The sequence below is a fragment of the Ornithodoros turicata genome, chromosome 6 (genome assembly GCF_037126465.1).
Source record: "Ornithodoros turicata isolate Travis chromosome 6, ASM3712646v1, whole genome shotgun sequence".
Classification (NCBI taxonomy): Eukaryota; Metazoa; Arthropoda; class Arachnida; order Ixodida; family Argasidae; genus Ornithodoros; species Ornithodoros turicata.
Window position 1 is genome coordinate 9,874,417 of NC_088206.1, and position 22,761 is coordinate 9,897,177.

Below are 22,761 nucleotides of genomic sequence, written 5' to 3' on the forward strand. Positions count from 1 at the left end.
AGGCTCCCAGGAGCTGAACATCCAGGTCAGGTCACCTCGTGTTAGAAGCGTACGAGATTTCGGGAATTTCCACACACTAACTGACCATGTCGTCCATGTTGAAGCATAAACGAAGGAAAGGAACGAGTAACGTGAGTAACGAGTTACCGATTTTTGTAACTGAATACGGTATTAGTTACAATTTTTAGAAAAGTAACTAGGTCGTTACTTCGTTACCGAAAAAAGTAACTGGTTACTGGGTAACGAGTTACTTGTAACGAGTTACGTACAACTCTGCTACAGGGACGTGCTAGGGAGAGTGGAGAAGAGGAGAATGAAAACAGATCTGGAGGGAGAGAAATGAGAAAAGAAGCAAGCGTCATTTTTCCTTATAAGGGTCATTGAAAAGTTGAAGCCACACACTTTGCAGTGGAATAGGCACTCGCGAACCAGCACAAGCGTTTTGTCTTCACTACAACAATTAATGGAATTCGCTATTCATTCAAAGGCGTCAGGTATGTCCCCCGAAGCACAAGCGAGAACACCACTTCGCTTCCCTAGCTGTATTCAATCGATAAATTCAGTACTTCGAAATGGATCCTTCCCAACTGGGTCAATGACAAGAACATCTTATAAAACAGCGTCGTCTAACCGCAAAAGAATGCAGTATGATAAGGCGACAAGCACAGCACACTTCCATTTAATGGGAATGGAATCCACCGGATCAAAAGAGAGGGCCTTGTCACTACACATTTTAATATTTTTTTTCATTCTGACACCTTTAATGAAATAAAAGCCTGCATGCGAACTGACATTCCTGTCAAACCGTCGCCGTGCTCTTATTAAAAAGGCCTTTTATGGAGAGGAAGAAGAGAGTTGGCAGACATCGAGGATAGAACTATGGTGGGGCTTCTGTGGCTAGATTACCAAACTAATGCTAGATTACCATAATGAAACTGTCTGGCAGAAGCACGACGTTGCTTGAAGCAGTCTGGGAAAACATAATAGTAATGTACACCCACCCTTATCCGCGTCGGAATTGGATTAAAATTTATCAGTTTTGTCGTCTTCTTGTTTTATATCCTGTTATTTTGGGGGTGAGACGTTTTCAATATCGAATTACCAACATGCGAAAAATTTATTCGCTCATGGACCGCGTTTATTTCATATTCCGTCGTGTCCAATCCCCCCGTTCCTATGTGTACATATCCTTTTTCTCTGCGGTCTTCTGCTAAACAAACAGCTCCCGCTGGTTTCTTTGCACATCCACACAAACAAACTAACGTCTCACGGTAGGTCCTTCAACGCCGTCCTTCCACTGACTAAGGTAAGAAATAGAGACGGCACATAAAGATATGTGCGATGGATAACTCGATTTCCTGTGGACACTGTCTGCGTTTATATTAATTTTAATTTTGTTTCTCAAGCTCGGCACGCACTCAGAATTCGAAATTCCGCCCGCAGCTCGAGCGGCGCTGTTGATATAGAAGTTAACTCATGGTATTCGTGCAAGCCCGTCTGCCATGGCAAATGCACCCCTGCCAGTGTTCCTTGTTGAAGTAAGGTAGACCGCATCGCACTCAGTCATGTCCATGTCTATCCGCTGCCTTCAAGAGAATGTTTCTAGAAGTAACCAGTCTTCATTAAAGGGACCATGAAAGGATATTTGACAAGACTGATTATTCCTCTGTATTAAAGCATTCACACCCTGTGAAACATGAAGTTGAAAATCGTTCTAACAGCGAATATATTCCATATTAACCACGGCCGTGAACGGCGACTGCTACAACCCGCATGCGAGGCGGACTGGCCGTGACATCATGCACAGGGGATGTTGCCGACTCTCGGACAGTCTTTTGCAAGCAAACTTGCAAACGTCGCTATGAAATATGTTTTAATTTGACCTGCAGCTAAGATGTTATGTAGTCCTTGACACAGAATCCTACCAGAAGTGTAATGTAGCCGTTGATAACGCGGTCCGCCCCCGGGTGGGCCGTGTCTTGGAATGCGCGGCCCGTAAAACGGTCGTCTGGGCAACATCGCTTGCGGTGTTGTTTCCGGGAAGATTTTTTCTAAAGATGTAGCCGTTGATTGTCATAATGGTTACAAAGCCCGTTTTCCTCTCTGAGCTTCTTCTTCGCCGGAAAATGCATCTACCGGTGGCCTTTTACTCAGAGCACTCAGAATTCTTTCATGGTCCTTTTATGTTCTAACCTTTATGACCTGAAACTTCCCAACGCTTAGGGAGACCGTACGTCGAGGAGTATGACAGGTTGCTGCTTAATGATCCACAGAAAACGTCGCCTTGCATGAGCATGTCTTTATGCTCTTTCTATAGGTCGCTTCCTTAATTTAAGAGCACCATCGTTAGCGGGTACTCCGGATGCTTTTAATGAGACTAAATGCAAAATTTCCAATCTGCGCGAGTTAATTTTGTCGCGAGCGCTCTTCGATTCATACATTTTTGTTGCACATAGCTTGCAGCGAGAGCACCGAGCGGATTGCCGCGCGTCCGCTGGAGCACCGCCATTTCATCGGATTATCCTCGGTGTAACGCAGAAATGATGACGATCGCAGTACGGCACAACATTCCCAAGCAGCGCAGAATATTGGGCCCATATTGGCTGGTCAATGGCGATAAGAGTCCAATATGGGGCCCGTTTCGCTAAGATTTTCCCCATATTGGCCGAAACTGGGCAATATGGGCCCCATATTGCAAGTTTGAGCCAATATTGGGAAACTCTTGGCAATATGGGCCCCATATTGTCCGTGTACACCTCATATTGACTGAAAATACAGAAAATGGTAAGCACCCGTGTTGCACAAATGCCCAAGCAGCACGGCAAGATTGGACGTTGAAGCGTGTGAAATGTCCAATTCAGTACGTCGTTACATGTAACAACGTCCCGCAGATGACAAATATTGTTCGAAACAGTCAACATACGTGGCAATCCCATTGTAACGTTCACTAGAACTCGACAACTCAACTTTTCATGTTCTGGAAGCTGCCGCCATCTTGCTTCGCGATGCCAATGCCAATCCGTTGAGCCGACTGAGAGCGAGCGTGGTCGTTTGAGCGAAATCACGCGTCCTACAACTAATGGGCATGCGCGACAGTCGGCTCGGACGTTTCGTACGGGCAGCCCACATTGGTAGAATATGGAGCCTGGTTGCACTCCCCATATTGGTCCAATATTGGCGTGCTGCTTGAGTTGGAACGTAAGGTACCAGCTCGCGGAAAACCTGCTGCTCCATAGCAATTCAAACAGATCACACGGCTAGTATAAGGCGTTAAAACTGTGTCTCATCTATATGAATATGCGTGAATACTGTGCAGTGTGCCAATGGAGGACATGCCAATCACCCAACACTTCTACGACAGGAAACGTCTTCTATGGATCATTTCCAACGATTCTTCGAAGAGCCTGCCGGCTTGTGCGAAATCGCTGTCGCGCGCTGAGCGAAATACCCAGAGTGTAGGTGTTTCTGCGCTGACACTCTTCGAATGGCGTTCAGTAACGAGAATGAGGAAAGCGTGTGCGTTAAAATGACACGTAACCACAAAATCCGAAAAGGACATGGATGTACACACACATGGCGAATGAATTCCACTGGTCGATTTTCAGCAACATACACATCGGTTGCAGAACAGGAAAATCTGGCACGGAGGGACAGATTCCGAATCTACCACCAAAGAAACCATCGCGCTTCAGACAAAGAGCCTGACGGAAATCGTCGATCAGATTCTGCAAACTAAGCCAGTCAGCAAAACACGTCAGCAAACAAGTTCTGTCGGAACCCGAACTTTCTCGGCGGGCGCAAGGAGGAGCACTCCGTCGCCGAGCAAGTTGATCTGAAACGACCAGTCACATACGCTTTCTCTGCCCCCTGCAGAAAGAGCCGCTCGAAATCGCCCAGTCGAATTCACCGACAGACAGAGCGTTCAACTTCAACTGACATTTATTACAAGCCCGGGCCGCGAGCGCGCCTGTCTGTGACTGCGCCTCTTCTTTCGCTCGTTTCGTTTTGTCTTTCTTTTTCTTCTTTTTATTTTTCCTTTTTTGTAAGCGGGAATAGCAAGTCGGCTTCTGAAGCCAGGCTAACCTTTCTGGTTTTGTTTGTGGTTTTTTGTTTGTTTTGTTTTGCAACAAACCTATACCCCCCCCCCCCCCAGGCCGCGAGGCTTAGCTCCGCAAATCCCATCACTCACTTTACTGGGGATTTGCGTGGCTTGTCTCCTGGAGTGAGTTTGCAATAAACGTTAGTTGAACTTGAACGCTCTGCGTGTGCCTACATCCACGTTTTTACGTAGCGCTCAGTATTCATAGCGCGAATACCGTGATCCTATAGTGCGCAAAAAGAGATGCACGTGAATAAAGTTGGTGGTGTTTTGGTGCTTTGTGACACAAGAGCGACTTGCTAATCGTAATGCTTGCAGAAATGCTACAGTAGAGGATATGGTGTTCCTCTACATGAGCCCTAGCTGAACGACGGTGATGGAATGTCCCAGCGGGCAGATGTGCGTGGCCTCACGCTAGGACGGTGCCCGTAGAACTGAAATGAGCTTGGTACCGTCGTCGTCCACGGGCCGCCACATCGCTCCCCTCCTCTGACGCGGAGCTGCGATAATATTTGATACAACTGCGTCTCAGACGCTTCGCCGTTAACCAGCACATGTGCTATGTACACGTATGTCGTGAGATTCCCGAAACAGTGATCGAGCCTCAACTGGAGTCGCGATAAAGATTTCTCGAGACGGATAAGACGGATTCGGAAAGGGGCTCTGTATATCACGCTCAGGGAGTCGACTGCCTGTAAAACATATCAGCCTCCAACTCAGCGGGCTGCGCTCTGGTTGGCTGACAGAGATACGGAGTAGCAATCGGATGGCGCTTACGATTTCCTAAATGTCTCCCGATTACGATTCCCTAAAATATGATGATGGCATTCCACGCAGAGACTGGTAGGTGACCCGGGTTCGAATCCGGGCGCCGGCTGTGCCTGTCTGGGTGTCTTCTCCGGGTATTCCTCAGACGCTTTGAGACAAATGTAGTCACAGTATTCCGTGAAGTCGGCCCAGGGCGATATCCCCCAAGCGATAGTCGTGAAGTTGCCCGCCTGAGCGGGACCGACTACTGCAACCAGTTCCATCACCACTACCACTTCTACTCTGGATGTCTTCCCTGTGTTTTACTGGAACGTTATGAGACAAGTTTCGGGACAGCTCTCTTTGAAGTCGGCCCAGGACGCGTTGTCAACCCCCCCCCCACACACACACACCGACCAACATGTCGCTACACCATCACGCAGCCGCACGGCACAATAATAACTAGCGAAACAAAGCAACCCCATACTTATCTTATTTCCTGTTTCCATATCGCAATCTTCAACATAATAATTAACACTGGTCATCCATTGTGTAATCCTCCCGGCGCAGTAAAAAACCGTGTGTGAGTGTGCGTGTGTCCAATACGTAAACGACTAAAAACCACTGAATGTAAACGAGGTTTAAAACTGGGTATGGTTCCCAAAATTGTGTTTTTTGACAGACAAAGCTTGTGCTTCTGGTGTAGCCCACTCTTTTTGCCATGTTGTTGATTTTCCTCCTGCACGCACTGTAAGGAGCAGCTCTCTGTGTTGACCATCCTAGTCACGTGTCCTGTACATGAACCTCACCGTCACTATCACTTTGAAGAGTTTTACAGATATCAGTTGCCATTTCGCCCAGCCTTGTTGTTGGGTGATGGGCCCCTTCTACCGTTCAAGATAATTTATAACTACTTTAAAGATATCGGCTATTTAAATGCAATATAGATTTACCCAGCTCTGCTCATGTATCATGTATAATGTCTGAATCTTTCGGAAATGCTAATTTTAGTCTAATCTTTCTGCCTTTCCCTAGTCACCAACCACCATTGTCTTTTCATCACAATTTTGGCGCACTACGACCTTAGTTGTCCGTGCGCCATAAAAACCCAAATCATCATCAACATCATCATTGTGTAATCCATTGTGCAATATGCGAGCGACCGATTATGACCATGGTATCAATGAGAGTATACAGAAAATGCGAAGAGATCTGAAGATATGAAAATGAAGATTGACATTCCTACGCTACATTTTGTGACGAACTAATTTAGTGAAACACACTTCTAACTATTTATTATTGTGGTAATTATTAAGGTATTTCAAATCGTACATTCGTGCAAGCGCTTTTGCATTATAGCGCTATACAAAAACCTCGTTGTGTTCGGTTCATGTAGGAGGCTCTGTAAAGCTAGTGCTAAAAATTCGATGACATTTTGCATTCACGAGTAGTAAATACAGCATACGCGGTAGACGATGCGCTTTGGTTTCAGTTTTCGTCAAGAAGCTAACCATCAGTGAGACGAAAAATAGAACAGAAACATGTCTCCTCGAAACGTCTACGCAGCCTGAAAGCAGTGTGCTCGCCACGAGAAAACGCAAAGCGAAGCCAACCGGAACGAAATCCAGCATGAACAGCTTTCTATTGTGTTCCGGTAACTTAATCCGCAAGCAAACGAACGCATGCTTCGAAGTGCATAGAAAAGTGTGTTGCGGTAAACGCTTAACGTAGGATGGGGTAGAGCGAAGGGACACGGCACTTGACGGAGGACTTGAAGCTCTCTGTGAGGTCAGCGGTGCTACATCTTATAGACGTATGCAGATGAACGCGTCTTGCCTCCGGGGATCACTAGACACGAAAACGTATCAACAGACTGCGCGGTAGAAATATCTAGGGAATGCCTCGTTGGTATGCTGCATTGGATAGGATTGAATTGGATTGAAGGGGAGACAGGCGAATACAAGATACCACTTTGCACTCACCGTAAACAGCATATAGGATCAGTCACTATCCCACGGGATGCGGTGATCTGAAATGATCAAAAGAGAGAGAGAACGGTATTAATGCAATTTGGCAAATGAAGGCCGCTCTAGATACGCGTAGATAGGCGCATTGGCAGCCCTGCGTTCGAGACTGCTCGTTTCCAGTTGCAAAAATAGCTGGCCTATCTCCCGTTTCGTAGTGGCGCGGTACACCAATAGGCACGTTAAGCCCGACCCGCATGGAGCGATTTTGCTCGCGATTCGCGCACGTCGGCGCGAAGAAGTTTTGACGCGCGCGCGCAAATTGTCGGCGTATGCCGCTAACTAGAAAAAAAAATGTACGAAAAAGAAATAAACGCTCGGCGTCGCGAAGCTGCCGGAAGTTGGGTGGGACTTTTGCCAATGGGAGCTCGCGGAGCCATCACGTGATTTTTAAAGCTTCCGTCTTGTCTTGTAGGGTGGGTAGTCCTGCTCGCCGGCGACCGCTGATGGATGGATATGTGAAGAAAAACACGCCGGTTTTCGGCCGGCGGTTGCTTTCCCTGTTCTTCTGCCGCTTTATTCTCGTCGTAACAAAACGAGTGCTTTTCGAGCCATTTCGTATACAAGAACATTAGTGCAGCTTATTAAGACTGTAATAGTCAACCCCAAAATAAGTGACACGTTGACTATCAACTACAAGTTCACTTTGAATGTGCATTTGTTACTTTAGCGATCATCTTGTTATTCTCTCAGATGTAACATCGGTGCCCACTGACGTCCCTGTGTTCGTGCAACATTGTGAGCACGCCGCGCGCTACGTTTTTATTCTAGCTGTTGCACGGGGGAGTGTCTTCGCTCGCGTGGGCGATGGAGTTCGTCGCGTTTTCGCGTGCAGAAATCGCTTCAAGCGGGTCAGCCTTTAAGTAGCGGCGCTGCGGAGCGCGATCCCTTCATCTCTGTCCCTCTCGCTTCGGAGCCTCTACTAAACGGGTTTTTAATCCAAGATAGCGTTCTTTGTGCAACGCGTCTCTGGTCCTCTGAGTGTCCCTGAATATTATTTTCCGATAGAGTCACCGTCTTCCGATCTAGAGTCACTGAATAGGGAACAGAGTAGCAAGACTGAGCGACGCCGGCGAGCGAGCCCGCCATCTTGGATCCGGCGAGGCTGCGTCGCCTAGCAACGGGACGCCAAATCTCCCCCTTCTTCGTCGGAGAGCAGCGCAGTCGAGCCAGCACGCTGGATGGAGGGGACTCAACATGGACGGCGCGTTCTTAGAAGGAGAAACCACGTGAGACGGTCGGCCCAATCGAGGATACCGAGCGGCGGCTCCGGCGCGGATAACGAATGCGATGCTCTGTACCCCTATTTAGCGACTCTATTCCGATCCGGTTGTCTGCAGCCTCGAATAGATTAATTAAGGTGCAGGTCGGTTCAGCCGGACAGGAACACAGGGGTGACACGACCCCGACATTGTTGTAACTACCTTTTAGCGGGTGCTTTTCGAAAAAAAAAAACGCCATCTTGTCGTGGTCACACGTCATAGGCAACGTGACTTTGAGGTCATGTGAGTTCGTTTACATGTCGATTTAGCGCTTGCCGATATGTTCCCGTTGGAATCAAGTTCAAGAGATGAACGTATTTTGCCATCGTACACTATATGGTGCTTCTTCCGCGACAGGGTACCTCATTTCTCCTTAGTTTAAGAGCGTCACATCGGCTCAGTGTGTCTTAAAGCGGGATCGCACACATCTTTAGGAGTGGTCAGCAGTACGAGCCCTCATGTACAAAACTGCGCGATTTACTACGAGATTATCGGATAAACACAGAGGTGGGGAGTAATGCATTACAAAGTAATGCATTACCGGTAATGCATTACTTTTGAGTAATGAGTAATGGTAATGAATTACATTTTGCCAGCAAGTAATGAGTAATGGTAATGCATTACATTTCGATTGAGTAATGCAGGGTGGCATTACTCATTACTTTTGTCGAATGTTCATTGCGCCACGTGAAGATTGGGAACATCCAGGTTTTTTTTCAACCCACCTTTAACAATGAGCACAGGACAACAAGGAAGGAGAAAGGCGCAGCCTGGGGAATTCTGCAAGAGTTCAACAGTCGGCGGTGTGTGTCACAAATGTCTACATGATGATATCACCGATTTTCTCCTGTGCGCATTTGGAGTAAAGGATAATCAATGAAAGAGAAATATAGCCTCTATGAGGGTAACACGTAACAATTGCTGTGGTGATTCGCTGTTTTGGTATGGTACCGTGTTAGTTTCTCTTGTGCTGTCAGAGGTAGTTTTCCTGCCAAGTTCCTGCCTAGTTTTCCTGGACAGAACTGTAGGCTGGGCTTCATCCGCCGGCTCCATAATGCTAGAAAAGGCATCATCTGCAATAAATCTTATCTATAGTTTTTGCCTATCGGACTCGCTTCTGCGGGGATTTAGTGGCACGGATTTGGGGATACTCGGGTGGCTATTGCATATAGCAAAAAAAGTAAAGGAAAAAAACTTATGCATAGCATTTTTGAGGCTTATGCCCTAAAACGTAAATGTAATGCCAAAGTAATGACATTACTTCGTTAAAGTAATGGCATTACTAATGCATTACTAACATCCAAAAAGTAATGAGTAATGTAATGCATTAGTTTTTTATACAAGTAATGAGTAATGGTAATGCATTACAAAATAAAAGTAATTTCCCCACCTCTGGATAAACATAATTACCGATTATCGATTACAGAAAGAGCAAACGTGTTGCTTACAAACGGTTTGGCCGATCAGGGACGCTTTAAGGTCACGTGTGTAGTGACGTTTGCTGTGACATGTGACCTTGACCTGTCCAGAATGCGTTGCGTTTGCCCAGCACGCTTTCCTCTATGCAGCAATACATGGGATTGCATCCCTGTGGACAGGAGGGTGGAGAGCGCGAGAAGCACTCTGACTCGTGGGCAGGAGCGCAGGAGCGCCGCATTCCGCAAAAGGAGATGTCCCGTTTAGTGAAAAGGAGCGCGCTCCATCCGTTCCGAAACAGCTACTTAATGCTACTCATTGGGCGCGTTAGGTTCGTGCTCCGGAAACATTCCCTCTTTCATGGGATCACTTAACACCTCCAAGGTGACTTCCGGTGCATGTTCCCGGGTGCACCCTGCGCACCCCTTCTTCGGAGCCAGGGAGCCGGAGAACGCTGGGGAAGAGTGAGGTCAGTTCCGGAGCATGACGCATGTTCCGATGTATTGCCTTTCGAAATGGCGCAACCGTTGGAACACGTTGGAACCGCCCATGCTCTTTCTGTTTCCGGAATCATCGGATGTCGGCGGTAAATAGTTATATGATTATAGAGGACTGCTGTGCTCTATTGCTATGTTTACTTAAAAGCAGACGACAAAAGAAAGCTCGATAGGCGGCGCGCGCTCAGCGGCTCTGGCGCTCGATTCGGCTTCCGGATAGGCTCACAAACACCATCAAGTGGAGACACCAAGGGTGCTTTCCCCTGAAAACCCGGGATATGGCGCTCGGGAACCTGCCTAACGCGCCCATTGTTTCCATTGATCCATTACCTTGCCCAAACAAAGGCCGTTGAATAGATCTCCTCTTGAAAGGCATTTGGGCTGCCCGCTTGTCAGGTGTCCATAATGATATAATGCATATTCATGAATCATTCGTTACTCACTCATTTGTTCAAGGGATTATCATTGTTTCCAACGTGGGGTGTTGAAGGTGAAGCGCTTCGAGACAACAACATCATGGCTGCTTTAAAATGCGTGTGGGAACTAGATCTGCATTTCAAATGCACTTTACGCGGTGCTCCGCACGAGCTGCCTCAAAACATATTCCAGCAAAACTATTTTGCGGACAATTCGAAGGGAGTCTCGTCGCTTGAATGAGAATGACTTTTAAATAGTCGCCAGCGTGTCGGTATCAGTTTGGACGCTAAATATTTGATTTACTTGTTCAGTTTGCTGGAGAATTGACCAAGATGGAGAAACAAAAGATTCCGCCATAGGTAGCCCTAGTGGACCAAATACAATCCACAAAAAAATAATAAGAAAAGAAGAATAAAAAGAAAACCGATAAAAAAGTGCGCTGTCAAATCAAAAAACCCGCAGCGCGAAGTCATCCAGTCCAAACGAATGAGGCGACTGGATTGTTCAAGTTTCGGAACCCCAATCGTAAACATCTTTTGAGATACTATAGGGCCCATTTTCACCAACGCTGGTAAACTTTGAACGGATATCAAGGGATGCTAACACTTGAAGTTAACACTCAATTCTTTTTTCTTCTTTTTTTTTTTTTTTTTAAATGCTAGTTGACGGCATGATGAATGTTTCAGTGGCAATTACTTCCTTTAGTGAAGGAGAGTTAAGCGTTACATTCAAGTTAAGGGACAGTTTATCTCGGTTCAAATGTTAATCGGCACTAGTGAAACCGCGCGTAAGATCCTAAGAATAATAACAATTAGGGTCTTTACGTCGCGAGACAACTGTGGTCATGAGCGACACCATAGCGGTCGGGTCCGTGGATCAATGTTGCCCACCTGAGGTTTTTTTTAACGTGCGCCGAAATCTCGACAAACGGCACACCAGATTTAACGTCCCTCGCGGAAGACGGCGTGTCTAAGCAACTTGTACCCTTCCACTAAGTTGCCACCGTCCTCGGCCGGGTTTGAACCCGCGATCTTGGGATCAGCAGGCGGACACGCTGAAGACCCTAAGACTCCCTATAGTAACATACGAAGACAGAACGTTACGGATTCAGTTAAAATGAAAACAGAAAATGGTACCTTTCCCGCAATACCGGCGACGCGTGGCATCAACTATATCACGCATTTTCCCTATCGTTCATAATCTAGCGTTTACATCAGCATTCGCATCGCTAGGTCATAAGAGCTATCCAACGAAGCGTTAAAAAAAAGCGCTACTTGTAGATGACGCTATCATGAAGGAAATCCAACCAACCACACACACCGTATTAGAAAGCAGGGTTGAAAGAAATCGGATATTTTTAAAATGATCCGCTCCAGTGGGCTTTTTTAGATAAAACCCCGATATTTTTTGACATTTTTGGAGAATATAGACAAGCCTAGAAATGTGACACAGAGTAAAAACAAATGCGTTTTGCTGTTCTTGATTTCGGATGGCCTCTCATAGTTTCGGTTTATGGAACATTGAATGAGTTTCCATTGTTTTCCGAAAGGTAGAGTCCCATGCACGCGCGAGTGAATGGTGTAGGCACTACACGCCTGGGTTAGCTGCCGTACTTCAGTTACAATGTCACCAGGAAGCAGAAGAAGACCTCACCCTGAAGGGGCAGAAGTAGAAGAAAACGGGAAAAAAGTTAAATCTGAAAAGTTTAAAGAGTCAAGTTAAAAAGTTACAAAGTTAAAAAAGTTAAAAGTTAATCTTGCTCGTACCTGAGCTTTTGTAAACAGCCAACACTACAATAAAACAAAGCGGGCGTTTTCCGTGTGACGTTCACTTAAGATTTCCTTTCACATCGCATCTGGACGAAATCTTTAAACAATCCGGATTGAATCGTGTGAATAAAATCCTGAAAAAAAAAAACAGAATAAAATCCATGTGGATTAAACCCAAATAACCCTGATAGGAAGAGACTGCAAGCGGGACGAAGGGTAGATACGTGTAGATCATCATTTCGCGAGCTTCGTTTATGGCATCTTCTACTTGCAGGTCGAGAGCTCTATCTGAGACTGGTCAAAACGGAGAGCTCCGACAACAGCTTCGGCAGTAGTTTTCTTTCTGCCACCTTCTTCGAGCATTGGTACAGTCAGTCAAAGACACCATTAGTTTTGTCTTATTACCGTCCCTTCTACCGCGGGTGCTATGAAGCCAAATGTTGAGCACTCTCTGTTATTAATGCCTCATTACTAGAAGGCTCTTTGTGCGAAAAAAAAAAAGCCCCGTCCGTTGTGGTGTCAGACGGCCCCTTAGCAGAAGGCGGAGAGCGAATCAGAGCCTAAAGAGAGCGCCTAATGGTGAGGCATTTAACTTGCACGAACTTCGTTGGTCGCTCCCCCAAGTTTTACCATCGGAAAGAGTCAAACTACGCGTCGAGGGAAGTCAGAAGTTGGTCGCGTTTTTGTTGTCTTTCTGGTTTTCATGTACTTAGGATTGTAGATAGCAGTATAATATAAATTCGCCGTCAATGCGCACACAGATTGGATGATGATGAGGTGGACGATTTACCGCCGCGGTGTAGTAAAATGAACGTCTATACGTGTTCGGTAATTGGAATGCTTGGTCATTATCACGTACAATATTAAAACTAGTACACTACACAGTTATGATGACGATGATGATGAAGAACTATAGAGAATGCGAGCTATAGTTCACCATATACGAGCCATAGGCAGAAAATGTCAATGGGATAACTTGCCTCTTGACTAGTAACTGAGGCAGCCAAACATGCAACGAGAAAAACAACCCTGAACAGAGGGACAACGCCTGAGAAAGTTGAGGCCAGACACGAGTGGTGTTCGTCTGTTCGAACGTGGATATCAATGGCATCGATGCAGGAGACTGAGAGCGCCAAGGGTAAGTGTGTCCTTTTGTTCCTCAGCGTGTGTTGCAGCGAAATTTCTTAAGCCTAGAGCGTGATGATCATTTTAGTCATGTCAGCGTGAACACAGGGTTCGCATTTACTCGTAATGACCACCACCACAAACCATACTCAATGAGTGCCTCGTCAACAGAGTGGAACTGTAACAACAGAGTCTGATTTACTGTACGTGCTGTTTACTGTCCATAACTATACAGTCATGGCTATAGAAAGCACATGCAGAAAGTACATAAATCACCACTGTGCTACGCTTCCATCTGCCTTCCGACGGCTTACCACTGGGCCTCATTTAACTAATGGGACACGCACTCACTCTCTCCATACTCTCTCCTACATATCTTCTCTCTCTCTCTCACACACATACATACAGGACAAGTACAAGGCAACGGCATCTGGTGAACATGATGATGGAAAGGGACTGTTCTGAGGCTACAGAACACAAGCCTCAAGATTCCTAAGATCGTGAACATTTGAAATACGGCAGTGTACCATACATCCACGCAGAGGCGCCATGCCCACAATTAAGTGCCGGCATCACGCGAGTAAAGCTTTAAAGCGCTAAAGCGCATATATTTTGTACTGGAGCTGCAATCGTAATGATGTAGCTCAACTAGGATGCTGTGAAGTACATGAGGAGCGACCATATTTGCGTAATACACGAGAGCCATTAGATGATTATGCATCACCAGACAGGGAACCTCTAGGCACTTTAGAAAACACATTTTAGGAGAATACTGGTTACCATTGGACGTGATAAAATGAGGCACGTAAACAAAGGTACTCAAAATGTAAAACACGGAGCTGGTAAAACAATTTCCGACGTGAAACCGATTTTCAATGAAGCGTAGTTTATACGACAAGAGCGAGATATTTCAATATTTCGATTTAGATCTTGCAGCGCGAGTTACCCTGTACTGCGCGAAAACTGACGATAGATTTTGTAAGTGAAGAAAGCCGGGCAAGGTGATCGGAGACCCTGTTGAAAACGAGCATGCGAACGGGCAGCGCTTTTAGCGTATGTGTGCAGTCCGCGTGCCTTCGTTTTCGCGTGCTAGTGCGAGTAGGACAGCGGAGAAACCTGGAGCTAGAACAATAACATATATAAATAGTATATTACGCGCCGCAAACGCTAAACCGTTTGTTTCTTATTTGTAAATCACATAATAAATATTTCAAATGAGGTGTAGGCACTTTTAGGACAAATAAATGTACCACCTTCTGATGTGCCCTTTCTTGCAACATGGCTCACCAGCTCGCCATACTCAACGCGGGGAATAATATGCAAATTGGGTATCCTGATGCACTGCAGTATGTCCTAAGTACTTGAAGTAAAGGAAACCATCCGAAGCATCGTAGAACCAGCGAACATAATGTTTCGACAACCACCCCTTCGGCCGGGAGAACAAGTCATGCAGACGGGAAAGAGCGGCCAATCTGGCATCACGTCATCCTTGCGGTGGGAACATAAGAGGAAGTAACCAGGACTGACGGGAGGTAGATGACAGTAGGAGAGGAGGAGGAGGAGGAGGAGGATGATGCGAGAGGAAGGAGGGGTGAGGAATCTTCCTTGCTTGCTGCCGGCACTAGGGTTAGAACCTCAGGGACGCTGCAACCAAAACATTGCGTCCCTCATGTGTCCGTTGCGAAGATTCATTGCAGAGCTTACTTTTTAAGAGTGTATTTGAGCTATCTTAAATACGATATCTTTAGGTTTTGTGCTGATGAGGTTAATTTAAAAAGTAAAATTAGATCTGCAACACGATTTACCTCGTTACGCACCCATGAGAGGTTATTCCTTCTTTGTGCTGTATAATATACCTAAAGACACAACTTCGCAATTGGAGCACTTGTAGGAAGAGTATGCCCGCAGTGTGAGTCAGTTGAAAGTAGGGCTGTGCGTTAAGATGAGAAACTACATACAGAAGGGTCCGAACCATGATAGAAATTCATAGTAAAAAACGTAGGCCCCGGAGAGACATGCGGTCAAGGGGTTTTTTTCTGCCAATAACTTTTACCACATATTGGTAACATTTTTATTTCACTTCAATTGACGGAAAGTTAATTTCTTGAATTGAACTCCGAAATTTCCCAAGGCAACCTAATGTTTTCTTTGCGGAAATGGGTTCCCCGTGGTCATTTTACTCAGTATACCACATAATCCCACTCGTAATGCAATGGCAACTGCCGAAATAAATTCGTCGAAAATCCGTGGAAATGAGCCCTTGGCTCCGCCTCTTTTATGACGGCTCGTAGTTTGAGCGCAAAGCTGCGAAAAAAAAGAGGTTACATTGACGCGCCACACGAGGGGGGAAAGGGTTACAAGCCGTCGGGTGACCTCATTTTTGATAACATAGCTTTGATTCCCGCACTCACCGCGCGCGTTTGTTCAGTGGGTAAGGCTTGTAACCCTTTCCCCCAACGTGTGGCGTGTCAATGTAAACTCCTTTCTTCGCAGCTTTGCCCTCAAACTACGAGCCATCAAAAAAGAGGCGGAGCCAAGGGCTCATTTCCACGGATTTTTGGTGAATTTATTTCGGAAATTGCCATTGCATTACGAGTGGGATTATGTGCTACACTGAGTAAAATGATCACGGGGAACCCATTTCCGCAAAGAAAACGTTAGGTTGCCTTGGGAAATTTCGGAGTTCAATTCAAGAAGTTAACTTACCGTCAATTGAAATGAAATAAAAATGTTTCCAATACGTGGCAAAATCCTTTGACCGCATGTCTCTCCGGGGCCTACGTTTTTTTTTTACTATGAATTCCTATCATGGTTGGTGGACCACCCTGTATTGACATGTGGAACAAAAAGAAACAACATCCGTAAAGCAGGTTTCCCCACGTGTAGCCTTTTTATGCGGCAGAGCACGCTTTACAGGCGGTTGCGATATTCGTTTCGCTTAGAGTCAATCAGGTCTTGCAACATGCGTGGTGGAAGAATGAAGCGGATGCCGTGGAACCGCTGGTCGCTGGTTCCAGGATATTCCGCGGGCCAATCCAGTTCAGTTCGAGCTCTCGCGATTAGCGCGGATTAGTCTTCCTTCGCTACATTACTAGCGTGCTTGTTTTTTGTTTTTGTTTCTCTCTCTCCTTTTTTTTTCAGTACATTATGTTTGTTTACCGCAGAACTCTCGTTTGTATTTAAGACTCACAATACAATATCTCCTAACAGAATAGTCCACGAGCACCTTCTGACGTTTCTGTCGTAAAATAAATATCGTACTTGTGTTCCGCGGAGCAGCTATTTTTAAAGAGGCACAAAAGTGATAAAAATTCCTGATACCGTTACGTTGATACCAACACGAGAGGTACGGGATTTTTCCGGTACGTCGTTCCAGATTTACGCGCCAACCAAAACCACAGTTCCCACCTTCCCTGATCATTTCCTAATCGAGAAGCCTGAAAATGTGACGCGGTATCCTATTGGTCTCCTCAAACGATTTGTCTAATCATAGCGGAGGATCGAATTCTCCGGAAGCATGAAACCCTTTTCATCCCGCATACCACCAAACGCTGCAGGAGGTTTTCCACACTGACAACGTAATAAAACTGAAGGTGAACAAAAGTAACGAAGCGACACTTCTGATCTGTTCCTGTAATATCATGAGAGCTTCGGAGCGTGAGATAGATCTCATTCTAATGCGGACAGCTGAAACTTAATTCCTTCAGGCGCTCTCATTTCTCTCTCTCACACATGTAATTTAATACTAAAAAAGATTAAGCAAATAAGGTGTGAGAAAGATCCACCGCCTTCTCAAGGAGTATCATCATCGAACTTACTTTCGTTCCTCAATTGAATGATGGCACTTGAAGAAAAGGCAACAGCAGTGGGATTTAAATCAACACCTTCTGATTGCTTTGGTTGTGTCTGTCCATCTATATGTTTGATTGGCTCATCCACCACTACGTTACTTTCGTATCAACGGTCGTTCACTAAGTCTGTATCATGTACTATAGCTTATAGTCTTCTAATAAATGCGAGATTAAATTGAAAATTAAACTTTATCTAGTATTTAAAGCAGACACAGAGGAGCTCATACTTTGCGAGGCAGCGCAGGGGATAATGTATTTTTTACGGCTACATCATCGCTCTCAATAAATTCGGAAAGATGATTACATGAAAACAAAGATAGTTTACTTTTCCTTACTTTCACTTTGCGGTACTCTTTCCATAATGAAGTTTATTCATCATTATTCACTACAACAATCAATATCATTCAATATATTCATTACTATGGTTTTATCTTTATGAACAGCCTCCATAGTTTGATTGTTTTTTTTTTTTTTTTTTGTCTGGCTGTAGAGGGCTCGGGAAGTCTGTGGTCGAAGGGGTCACTTTGCATTTCTTTGGATTGGCTCAGATTGCTTTGAGGAGAGCGCTGTTGCTTTCCTTTTAGCCGCTTCCCATGCGTGCAGATGTCGTTGACTGTTCCAGGTCGCGTGTTTGTCGCCTCCTGGGCCGAAGCTCGGGAGGGTCTCAGTGCGTTTCGGTGCGACTTATCGTGCCGCTGCCGTCAGAACCCGGGAGGGAAACGCCTGCGTCTCCCTTTGCAGTACACGTGTTTCGGCTGTTGTCGCGTGATAACTGTGTGCTAGCAGCATGCCAGAAACACGCTGTGTTACGAAATGTCGTTCTGGGTATCAGGGAGGTGGCAAGGTATCCATGTTCGCGTTTCCTGCGGATCCTGACAAAGCGTGAGAAGTGGAAACGTGCCATTCCTCGCGATGAAGGTGGCCGCTTCAGTTTTCACTCTCCTCACGCACGTGTCTGCGAGAAGCACTTTGATCACAGCGACGTCGTGTGGCACGACGAACTGGTCATGAACGGCGACAAAAGTGCTGCACAAGCGTGGAAAGCCAAAGCTTCGAGAAGATGCAGCGCCGCGCGGCTGCCGCCCTATCTGAGCACGCGGAAACAGCGAAGCCGTTCAGTCAGAGAACGAGCCCAGCGAAATGGCCCCGTAGCCCCGTTAGAAGAAAGCTTGCGCCGTCGACACCATCAACGAACTCAGTGCTTTTATGGATATATATATTATATTTTATGGATAGTATCTTTTAAAAAAAATACTCAAGCAACTGGGGCTTTTGTGCTGATTTGGCTCCCAGGGATGTTAACTGGTGCAATAATCGTGTAATCGCGACCAATCGATCGCGTCACATACTAAGCGGTCATGTAACTGTCTGCGATCACCTGTAGAAAGTCCTCAACGCGCACTAAATAAAGTACGCATTATTAAAGTTGTTTTGCACGGCAGGATAAAAATGCTCCTCGAGGTTGATTCGTGGGAAGCATGTCGAGCACATGGCGGTTCCTTTCAGTCTCGGAAAAGAAATAAGGTAGACATGAGATGACTAAAACAAGAGATGAACGGCAAGGACACAGCGGCTAAATTTCGTGACATGTCTGAGTCAGCAGAAGGTCCTCTACGCGCTAAATAAAGTACGGATCACCCTACCACCGTGTCCTATGCTCATAAACGGCGCTTGAATCTCCGGTTGAGGGTTTGAAGATAGGAGACTCACGACAATACATCCGTGCCAGTCGAAGTGACCAGCAGCAGCTTTCCGCATAAAAGAAAGCCGAACAGACAACGATTATTCGCGTTGTAGCTGCCGCAAGGTAGCGGAAAGCCATCGCAACAAGTGATTTTCTTGTAGGATGTTTGGAAAAGCGCAAAAACAACACTGCATCTGCCGTTCCCATGGCGGGCCTGAGCGGGAGATTCTGCCGGGTTCCGATCGCGGCGCCGCCACGCGGCTCCCGTTGTCACTAGGCCAACTTGGCTAGGCCCCCAACTAGGCCCTAGGTCACCGTAGTAATACCCTCATGACCGTACCTTTCAGCCGCGACCTTGTTCGCCCCCTAGCTTCCAGCGTAGTTCAACTCTACCAAATTGGTGGCGCAGTCCAACATTATGACGTCATTTGTTTACAAACTTGAAGATGTTTATTTGTTTACACGAACAACACGATTTCGCACGCGTTCCGAGCTTCACTAGATACATGACTATCGAATACCACATGAAACACACCATAGAGTCCACTCATTACATATACAAGCCACATTTTCTCGAAGACTCTGGCGTTTATTGTTTGAGAAAATTTATTAGACGACTCATACTATAGAGCACACTACGAGTACTAATACTATTATTATTAATTACACACTACTACAACAATACAATACTATTAATATTAATACACACTAATACACTAGTTGAAATGAGTTATAATGCACAAGATACAATGTATATATGGTTGCATGACTATGGGACTGTACATATATGACTACACAACTGTGACTACGTACACATGACGACCATATTCGTCACTGTGGCTATGTACATATGAGGTGGCCTTACGAGTGGCATGCTGTCCACTACATTTTCGAGCTCGCGTGAGATCTCCCCGGATCACGTCTGTCTCATTCCATCTGTGAAATTGTGAAATCTCGAAGCAATAAGCAGCATTTTCACCTGCTACGCACATTTCGGTGGCATCGCAACGGTCTGTACAGGCGTGCCCAGATGGAAATTCTCGTGCGTTATCATCTATAAAGCCCGAAACGCATGGGACGTTTTCCCAGCGTCAAAGCGTCGCGCAGCACGCCATGGCCTTGCACACGCTTCGAAGAAACGCCGGCGAGGCGACCACCCGAAACGCATGGGACGCGTACGGAGCGAATGACACGCGTCACTCTTGCTATGTTCGTCGACGACAAATGTCTGTTAGAATGTGTTAGAACGTGCCGATGCTCTCTTCTTTCCTGTGGTTCCTACGTTCACTCATTCCAGATATCGTTAAAATGTACAAGTAAATTTAGTGCGGTGGATAATGTCCCAAATATTTATGCGAGCTACTCATACGCAACCTTGTGTCCCGCACGGGGGTTATCGTTCTGTTCATATTTATCAGAAAACACGCCCAGACGCACGCGAATACCTAGTACGCACGGCGAGCGAGCGCGAGTCCTGAAAACGTCGGGAAAACGCTCCACGCGTTTAAGCATTAAGGCTCATTCACACATGCGCCCTGGGGGAATGTGCGTCCTGGGCCGACTTCTAAGGGAACTGTGCCGACATATATGTCTGAAAGCGTCTGAGCAAAACCCTGGAAAAATCCCAGACAGCCCCGGAATCCCCGGAAAGCGTACTGCGCGTGTGATACCTGAATTGAACGCATTTATTACCCAGTTTGAAGTTGTAACTGTTTATATTTTGAATAGAAGACGACTCACATTCATCTAGTGCATCTCCGCAAGTGAAATAAAATAATACGTGGAACCCTTGATTACTAACACCATTCTAAATTACGTGGTCCTCAAACAGCACGGTCCCGAAAGGGCAAATTCTATAGAAACAGAGAACTATATGTGTTTCCAAAATCGCTACATCAAAGCGGTGTATTCCATTCAAAACACTGTTCCAGATTAGTGTTTACAACAAACACCTCCAATAACCAATAAACACCTCCTTCGACGCAGTTATTGTAGTCGAGTATAAACGTGTGTTCAAAAATAATAAGAATAACAATACTTTACTTGTTACTGTGACCACTACTTAGTAGCAATCTGTACGCATGCCTCTTGTAAATATTATCCGGGTGTCACAAAAACTGTGACAGGGCAGTTGATGTCACAATATGCGACATAGTGCGTGCGACTATAACACGCGTGGAATGCAAGTTTCACCAGTATGTACATGCATACCTGCGGCTCGCTTGGTGGATGACGATGAGAATAACGATGACAACCTAGTGCATCAATAACGACCCGATTTCACCCTGAATTACAAAAACAGCACCCTATGCGCCTAAACAATCTACACCCCCCCCCCCCCCTAAAATATCAGGCCTTAGTTCACACATAAGTTGCTCTATTCACAATACCAACTTCGAGGTGTCCTGGTATCCCTATAGTCGCATTGCACTTTCAAGTTTGGCGTCACACACGCTCTAACGATTACAGTGGGCAGATCTTTCCCATGCGCGGTCAACCGGAACGCGCAAACTTCGCCAGACAACAAATGTGAGTCAATTATTCTAATCGAAGTGCGACTGCACGAAATGGTCCGAAACCTAGTGTTGCAGCAGATCTGTTACACAATAGTGGGTTCTCTATAGCGCTTATCTCCTGTATACAAACTATTGGCAGAAGGGAAATGGGCCATTGGGAGATGCCGCAACTGCGCTGTAAGGAAGAGCAGCGGAATGATAGAGGACGTACTTGAGCAACTCATTAGACACGGTGGACAACCGGAAAGTGACTTTTGAGTGTCATTAAGCGCATTTCAGTCTCATCCAATCTTTCGTGGAGCCTGACGCTGTCATTAGTGAAAACGACACACACACACATACATTGGTGGTGATGGGGATTGGATTGGATTGGATTGGATAGTGAAAAGGAGATTAAATAAGTGGAGTGGAGTTTTAGTGGATCTGAAAAGGTGTTCGCGATAACTGTTCCGGAAACATGGTGCGCTTTAGAAGTGAATGACGTTACTTTGATCAGATCATGTTGTTTTCGTAGATTGGTCCCAATTCACCGAAATTCCCTAATGACACTGGCAACGAACCGTTCCATTTTGTCATTCATGGTCAACGGAGGAAGTGACTGAAAAGGTTAGCCAGCTGTAGGACTCGAACCCACATCTTCTGGGTTACCGGTCTCTTATCAACTGAGCTAAGCTCACACACCTCCCTACCGACTTCCAAGGGTGTGTCCATCTGAAGGGACAAAGCAGCCACTCTCTCTCACTCATCCTTCTTTCACTCTTACATTTTTGCTCACTCATACACACATTGATACGACGGGATCGACGCAGGCGGCAACTGTTCGAGGTTCGGGTTCGAGTCCTACAGCTGGCTACAGCTGGACGCAGTACAGATCAAAACGATGGCGAAATGACGAAAAAAGCACCGAAAGAAGTCCCGAGGTTCATTAGAAAACACAGTATCCTACGCATAAATGTCACGTGACACGAATAATAAGCGATCACGATGAGATCACTTTCGTAATTATTGAACAGCTGCAATTGACGTCACATTTGCGACGACGACGCACCTTGCGCCTCTAGTTAGGGAAATGCAGGTAGGACGCAGGGAGATACCTGAGGTAAAGCACGGTATTTCTCTGGCTCCGTAAAAAATACCACAGCAATGCCAGACCCCGAAATTTTCGTTAACGATGCATTGGGGGGGGGGGGTATTATCGCTTATCGAAAGAAAGAAAAAATAAGAAAGAGAAGGCGCCAAGTTGCCACAGAGAGAGAGAGAGGAAAAAGAGGCAAGAAAATGGGAAACATGAAAAAACGGGACACACCAGCAAGACACACGACACAGCGCGATGATCTGTTCAGTGCACAGTTCG

At 46.0% G+C, this 22,761-nt stretch overlaps 1 protein-coding gene across 8 annotated transcripts in view; it reads right to left on the reverse strand.

Moving 5' to 3' along the window:
- The window catches only part of LOC135399023 (trissin receptor-like), a 456,620-nt gene that overhangs the window by 234,389 nt on the left and 199,470 nt on the right, over positions 1-22,761 (reverse strand). For all 8 annotated transcript variants that reach the window (XM_064630652.1, XM_064630649.1, XM_064630659.1 and 5 more), the window contains one exon: positions 6,829-6,875. The gene's annotated coding sequence lies outside the window, so the exon portion shown is untranslated. The remainder of the gene's footprint in view (positions 1-6,828; positions 6,876-22,761) is intronic.